The sequence below is a fragment of the Zingiber officinale genome, chromosome 2A (assembly GCF_018446385.1).
Source record: "Zingiber officinale cultivar Zhangliang chromosome 2A, Zo_v1.1, whole genome shotgun sequence".
In the NCBI taxonomy this organism is placed as follows: domain Eukaryota; kingdom Viridiplantae; phylum Streptophyta; class Magnoliopsida; order Zingiberales; family Zingiberaceae; genus Zingiber; species Zingiber officinale.
Genome location: NC_055988.1, coordinates 98153660 through 98161853, shown reverse-complemented (window position 1 = coordinate 98161853; position 8194 = coordinate 98153660). Strand labels below are relative to the sequence as shown.

General features: G+C 40.1%; 1 non-coding gene across 1 annotated transcript; it reads right to left on the bottom strand.

The window, feature by feature from the left end:
* Window positions 1-4224: 4224 nt before the first annotated feature.
* Window positions 4225-4330, bottom strand: LOC122044685. The gene has a single exon (XR_006129706.1). It is a non-coding gene; the product is annotated as a small nucleolar RNA R71 (small nucleolar RNA).
* Between the last annotated feature and the right edge of the window lie 3864 nt (window positions 4331-8194).

The following is an 8194-nucleotide window of genomic DNA, read 5'->3' as shown; positions in this document are numbered from 1 at the left end:
GAACAACAATCAGTTCAAGTAGACATACCTCTTCGCAGGTCTGATAGGGTACGTCGTCAGCCTGAGAGATACTCATTTCTCTTGTCTGACCATGATGACATTGTGTTCATAGAGGATGAGCCTACCACCTATCAGGAAGCTGTGATGCGACCAGATTCTGAGAAATGGCTAGAGGCCATGAGATCCGAGATGGAATCCATGTACACCAACCAAGTATGGACTTTGGTTGATCCACCTGAAGGGGTAAAACTCATTGGGTGTAAGTGGGTATTTAAGAGAAAGACTGACATGGATGGACTTATCTATAAGGGTCGCTTGGTAGCCAAAGGTTTCAAGCAGATTCATGGTATTGACTATGATGAAACCTTTTCTCCAGTAGCGATGTTTAAGTCCATTCGGATCATGCTTGCTATTGCAGCATACCATGACTATGAGATATGGCAGATGGATGTCAAAACCGCGTTTCTGAATGGAAACCTGCTCGAGGATGTGTACATGACACAACCTGAGGGTTTTGTAAATCCACAGCATACTAGCAGAGTATGTAAGCTGCATAGGTCCATTTATGGACTAAAGCAAGCTTCTCGGAGCTGGAATCTTCGATTCGATGATGCAATCAAACAGTTTGGTTTCATCAAGAACGAAGATGAACCTTGTGTCTACAAGAAGGTTGTAGGGGGCATAGTTGTCTTCCTCATATTATATGTGGATGACATATTACTCATTGGGAAAGACATCCCTTTGCTACAGTCTGTCAAGACTTGGCTAGGGACATGTTTCTCAATGAAGGAATTAGGTGAGGCATCCCGCATTCTAGGGATACAAATCTATAGAGATAGATCTAAGAGATTGCTTGGCCTAAGTCAGAGTACATATATTCACAAGGTACTCCTTCGGTTTGCCATGCAGAACTCCAAGAAGGGATTTCTGTCGATGTCACATGGCGTGAGTCTTTTGAAGACTCAAGGTCCCTCTTCTAGAGAGGAGAGAGACCGCATGGATCAGATCCCTTATGCCTCAGCCATAGGATCTATCATGTATGTCATGCTATGTACTCGACCTGATGTCTCGTATGCTTTGAGCATGACAAGCAGATGCCAGTCAAATCCAGGTGAAAGTCACTGGATAGTGGTCAAGAATATTCTTAAGTACTTAAGAAGAACTAAAGAATATTTCTTGATATATGGAGGCAATGATGAGATAGCTGTAAAGGGTTACAGTGATGCCAGCTTCCAGACCGATTAGGATGATTATCGATCGTAGTCAGAGTTCGTATTTTGCATTAATAGTGGTGCTGTGAGCTGGAAGAGTTCGAAGCAGGACACAGTAGCTGATTCTACGACAGAGGCCGAGTACATTGCTGCATCAGAGGCAGCAAAGGAGGCAGTTTGGATCCGCAAGTTCATCACTGAACTTAGGGTGGTTCCCAATATCGCTAACCCTATTGAGCTCTATTGTGACAATAATGGAGCTATAGCACAGGAGAAGGAACCTCGCTTGCATCAGCGGACCAAACACATACTACGACGCTTCCATCTCATTCGAGAGATTATCGAGAAAGGAGATGTGAAGATATGCAGAGTACCTACAGAGGCTAACATTGCAGATCCCTTGACCAAGGCTTTGGCACAGAGGAAGCATGATGGTCATACTAGGTCATTGGGGCTTAGAGCCTACACTGATTGGCACTAGTGCTAGTGGGAGATTGTTAGTTAGAGCCCTAGAGCCAATCATTTGATGATTGTATTATGGACTTGTTGTATCATATTCTTATATAAATAAAGGCATTTGTTTTTGGTTATTATAATTACTTGTATTGGTGCCAAATATACTAAGTATAATAGCGTCCTTGAGTAGAAGGTTCTCACCTATATCAATCGATTAGTTGAACCGATAGTGAGATGATATAGGGAACACTACTCTTAATCATTCCTAGTCGAGTATTAACATTCAAGGACAATGTTAATGCAATAAGACTAGCATGTAGGTCAACTCGATGACTTGATCTCACAAGTCATGGATATAGAGATATCAAGTTGACACATGGGTATGCATTGGAGAATGTATACTGAATGACCCGCCATGAGAAAGTATCATGGATCGTTATATGAGTGTCATATACTTTCTCATATGGCTATTAGTATGACTACTAGTCCTTGAAACTGAAGTCACCATGGATCCCTACATAAGGAGTTATGTACTTTAGTTTCGTCAAACGTCACCCGTAACTGGGTGGACTATAAAGGCGATTACTGGATATGTAACGAATTATGTAGAGGGATGTGAGTGATGTAGATGGGATCTATCCCTCCTATATGACGGGAGCGACATCAATATTCTTGATAGAGTGAGACCACGATGTGCATGGTCATGCCCAAATGAGTCAATATAAGATATTGAGCTCATTTGATTTAGTGAGTCTACTTGGAGTTTAAGATTTAGATTGGTCAGAGGATAACACAGTCTATGCCTCACATTGATCAATCTAGATGTTTAGGATCGAAGGACACTTGTCATATTTTGTGAGGAGTCATAATTAGTAGTCACAAGGTGATGTTGGATCTCAACATTCTTGTAACTTGGGTAGTAATGATGTGTTGCTAGATACCGCTCATTACTTATGCTCCTAAATGGGTTTAGGGGCATTGCCAACGTTACAAGAACCTATAGGGTCACACACTAAGGACAATTAGATGGAGATTAGGTTCATATGATGAACCAAGAGGATTAGATTCATTTGATGAATCAAATTGGATTAAGAGTAATCCTAATTGAGCTAATTGAGTTGGACTCAAGTTGATTCGTGTGTTCAGTGAGTCTAATTTAGATTATGACTCATTGAATCAATTTAATTAAATGAATTAGATTCATTATATTAAATTGGCTTGAATTAAATGGTTGGATTAGATCAACCATGAGAGAGATTAAGTCAAGTTTGACTTGACTTGAGAGGAAGAGGAAGAGTCAAGTTTGACTTGACTTTATGCCACATCATTTGTGACTTGGCATTAAGTGGCCAATGATGAGGTGCCACATCATCATGTTTAGCACATGTGTGTGCCACCTCATGGAGGTTACAAATCTCTTTAATGGCCACACTTAATGCAAAAATGGGGGTTATAACTCCATGAATGTGGCCGGCCACTTTTGATGGGAAAGAATGAATTTTTCATTCAATTGTATTCATTCACATCTTCTTCCTCCTAGTGCTCTCTCTTCTTGCTCTTCCTCTCCTCATCTTGCCAAACCCTACTAAGGTGCTAGCACACTTTAGTTTGGTGATCTCCTTCTTGTGTTCGTGTGGATACTTCTAGAGGGTTGTCTACTTTGACAATCTCGAGATCCGGCAAACCGTTGGACTAGCGGGATAGCAAAGGGCATCGTATCGAGTGTAGATCTAGAGTCTGTAAACTCGTACTCATAATTTTTGTTTTATTTTTCCTTCGCACGGATCCGGTGGCGGGGCTTTCGGGGTTTTCGCGACGCGAAAAAGTAATTTTCGCAGCCTGAAAAACCCAACAGCTGCGTCTATAACATTTGGGATAATCATTTAAGTTAGTCTAAACTTTTCTTTTCTATTCTTTTCTTACATCTAACTTGTAATTAGTTTTCTAATTCTTTTCTGAGATTCTTTCTTTGTATTCTTTCTTTACATTCGTTATTCTTTAATTGTTTTGTAAATCAAATTCTTTCCATTCTTTATTTTTTGTGAATCAAATTCTTTAATCTTGTTCTTGTATGCGAAGATCTAACTTTGCAAGAGAATTACTTCCTCTTGATCTCGAAATTGATAGAACATTTCATAGAAGGAAAATCTTGCAAAGACATCAAGAAGAACAAGAACATTCAAATATGGTGAATAGACCACTTAAGGATTATGCAGCACCTTATGTCAGAGGGTTCCGTTCAAGTATTACAAGACCTTCTGTTGAAGCAAATAATTTTGAGATCAAGCCTGCAATAATCAATATGGTTCAACAAAATCAGTTTGGAGGTGGACCGCATGAAGATCCTAATCAACATTTAGAAGTCTTTTATGAAATCTGCGGTACCATGAAAATGAATGGTGTTCCTTCAGAAGCAGTGAGACTATTATTGTTTGGGTTTTCTTTACGAGATAGAGCTAAACAATGGTTGAATTCTTTACCTCCTAATAGCATTACCACTTGGGAACAATGTGAGCAATAATTCTTAGATAAATTCTATCCTCCAAGTAAGACTACTCATATGAGAAATCTTATTGCAAGCTTTAGACAATCAGATTCGGAATCTTTATTTGAAGCATAGGATAAATACATAGTATGCTCAGACAATGCCCACATCATGGATTGGAGAAATGGTTGGTGTTACACATATTTTATAATGACATCAATTATCATACTAAGGTGTCCCTTGATTCCATAACTGGAGGGGCACTTATGAACAAGAGTTTAGATGAGGTCGAAGAAATCATTGAAAGTGTAGCACAGAATCATCATCAATGGGCAACTGAAAGAAGTGGAGGCTATTCTTATACAAACCCAACAAAAGCATCAGGAAAATTTGATGTAGATGCAATTACCTTAATGACTGCAAAGCTGGATGCTCTTACTAAAAAGCTAGAGAATATGGGAACAAATTCTAACACCGTAAATGCCCTAGTATGTGCTTGTGAAACTTGTGGAAGTTCTGAACATTCTCCAAACTCATGTCCTTTATGAGCTATATCTGTTGGATCGAGAAGCACTAGAGGGGGGTGAATAGCGCTCGTGGCTATTTCGTTCGATTCGTAAAACACTAATCGAGTAAAGCAGCGGAAATAAAAAAGAACACAACGCAAACACAAGGTATTTACTTGGTTCGGAGCCTGTGGTGACTCCTACTCCAAGGCCCACACTCATTGAGCATTTACGTTGGGCAACAACTATAATTTCGAAAAGGATTACAAATTTCAAGTACAATTCACAATAATTAAATATACCAACGACAATAGAAATGGCTGTTTCTGAGCTCCGGGTAGTCGGTGTTAAGTTGTAGCTTCGTCGGAACTTCTCTCAGCAGCTGGTTGCATAAGGATTGCTTGGAAGGTGATATTCTAGACTGCTGCTCGAGACCTCCTTTTATACATTGCTGAAGGCGCCTTAAAGCCCATCCGAGGCGCCTATAACCCGCCGAGTTAGCCGCGTGGATCAGCACTGATCCGGTCGCACCTCATCCACTTGAAGGCGCCTTCAAGCCACTCCAAGGCACCTCCAAGCTCTGGTCCAAGGCGCCTTCAGACTCATCCAAGGCGCCTCCAGCTCTGCTGTGCTGACTTCTTATGGATTGCACCCGAGGCGCCTCCAAGCTCCATGGAGGTGCCTCAGACACTGTTCATCCGAGGCCAAGTGTGCTCTTTTGTCCCTGCACAACGTGTTAGTCCATAAAATACACATATACCCTGCAAGACAAGGTTAGCACACATAGATATGATAAGAAAGGTGTTTGACAGTCTCTGGACTATCCGGGTCTGACTTCGGATTTCCAACTGGAAACCCTAGGTTGACCCGACGCCTACTGTTCCCTCTGTGGGGAACGTGTCCTCACCTACTCCTCTCAGGAGATTTACCTGTTGCCAGCACGATCCTCCAGATCGAATGGACTTTTGCTCGGCGCTCGATGCTTCCAGACTTTCTGCTGGACGCCCGCTCCCCGGCCCGTCCAATCTTCCACCTAGTTCGCGACACCAGGACTTTTCACCTAGGGTTACCACCCCCTAGGACTTTTGCCTGAAGCCCTCGACCCGCCAAGAATTTCTGCATAGGGTTACCACCCCCTATGACCTAGGGTTACCACCCCCTAGGGTTTTCCACCTGCCTAACTGCAGTTAGGACTTTTGCCTAAGCACACTTAGGACTTTCCTGCAAGCTCATTGAAACTGTTAGATTATAAACCAACTTAACTTTGAATCCTTTGCCATTATCAAAACATGGGTTTGATCGTCGGATGCTTCCGGCACCAACAATATTTGCACAAATAAATTAATTAGAGCAATGTGATGTTATCATGGGTTTTAATCAGAGACAGAACAATCCCTATTCCAACACATATAACCCTGGGTGGAAGAATCATCCAAATTTTTTCCTACAGAAATAATCAAGAACAAGGACCATCCATGGGAGGCAGACCAAATTTCCAATCCGGGCAACAAAATTTTTAGCAATAACAACAATCTTCTCAGGGCTTTCAATTTTCTAAAATTGAGTAGATGCTTGAGGAAATTATCTCCAATCAAAATGAAATGAAGCAAGATATTTTGAAGCCATCTCAGAGCATGGATAATTCCGACAAGCATCAAAAGATTCAAGATAACCAAATTACCCAATCAGCTTCATCATCTTCAAGAGCACCAGGATAATTTCCAGGAAAACCTGATGTTAACCCAATAGAGCACTGCAATAGAATTGAGCATAGGAGCGGACAGACCTTGGGTGATCCTCAAGTGACTGCTCCACAAGGGATGAAAACTGAAGAAGAACTCTCTCCTCCAGCATGTGAACCAAATCAGATTCAAGATAAAGAGAAGAGTACCATTAAGGTTGAAGAGGCTCTTCCACTTAACCCTCAAAGTTAAGTAGTCACTTTCCCTCAAAGATTAGATATGTTAAAGAAGGATGAAGAGTTTGGCAGATTTTTAGAAAAAGTTACCAAAGTTTGCCAAATTTCTGAAGGACATCATGTCAAACAAAAGAAGAAGAGGAGATATTGAGACCATAGCACTTACTGAGGAATGTAGCGCTTTGTTTGAAAAGAACACTTCCCTAAAACTTAAAGATCCAGGAAGCTTTTATATTCCTTGTAATATAGGATCTGAATTTATAGAAAAAGCTTTTTATGATTGGGGGCAAGTGTTAGCCTCATTCCATATTCAATCTATAATAAATTAGATCTCAAAAACTTTAAACTTACTACCATGGTACTACAATTAGCTGACCATTCCTACAGATATCCTATGGGCATTATTGAAGATGTGTCGGTAGAGGTTGGTGGGAATATAATGATGGTTGCTACTCGGAAAACCTAGAGGTTCCACTGTACAAAAATTTTGTACAAAGGTCTGAACCTTTTCCTAGCTACAATGTGTTCTTTTAAATTAAATTTTGGATCGCCTGCGGAACTTAACACGTTTGATCCAAAACTTAATCTATTTGTTCTTTTAGGTTTAGACTTGGATCTCCTGCGGAACTTAACACGTTTGATCCAAATCACCTAAGTTATTAATTCCATTAAATATTAATTTCCATAATTGGTTCCCAGTACTGACGTGGCGAGGCACATGGCCTTCTTGGATATGGGAACAACCACCACCGACTAGACAAAACCTTTTAAGGAAAGCTAATATTTAATTTCCTAAAATAACTCTAGGTTAACCGAAAGGAACAATCAAATCACTAGGAAAAGAAGAAAACATAAGAACACTACATTGAAAATAAATTCGAAATACTAGAATCGTAAGCCTCTTGTATTTGGTATTATTTCCAAAAATAACTAGTATGATGCGGAAAGAAAAATTACTAGTTATACCTTTTAGAAAGACCTCTTGATCTTCTACCGTATTCCTCTTCTAACCTCGGACGTTGTGTGGGCAACGATCTACCAAGATGAGAAACCACCTAAGCACCTTCTTCTCCTCCTTGCTAGGTTCGGCCAAAACAAAAGCTTCACCAAGGATGAAGAATAACACCAACCAAGCTCCAAGGGATCCAAGCTTTCTCTCCTTCTTCTTCTTCTTCTGCAAGTAGTATCCGTCCACCACAAGAGCTCCAAGCAAGAGATAGGTTTCGGCCACCACAAAGAGGAAGAGAGGGAGGGAGGATGGCCGGCCACAACACCAAGGAAAAGAGGGAGAAGATAATAGAAGTTGTAACCCATGAAGGCACCCCAACCCCTTCTTTTATATTCCTTGGCTTTGGCAAATAAGGAAATTTATTTATAATAAAATTTCCTTAACTTTCCTTGACAACAATTAATTAAGAAAAATTAAATAAAATTTTCTAATTAATTGTATGTGGTCGGTCACCTCATGTAGAGTAAATAAGATAATTTTTAATCAACAATTAAAACTTCCTTATTTGTCTTTGGAAATTTTAAAAAAAAGAAAATTTCCCTTTAAAATCTCTTCATTGTTGATAAAAAGAAATTTCTATAATTTTAATTTTTCAACATGTGAATAATT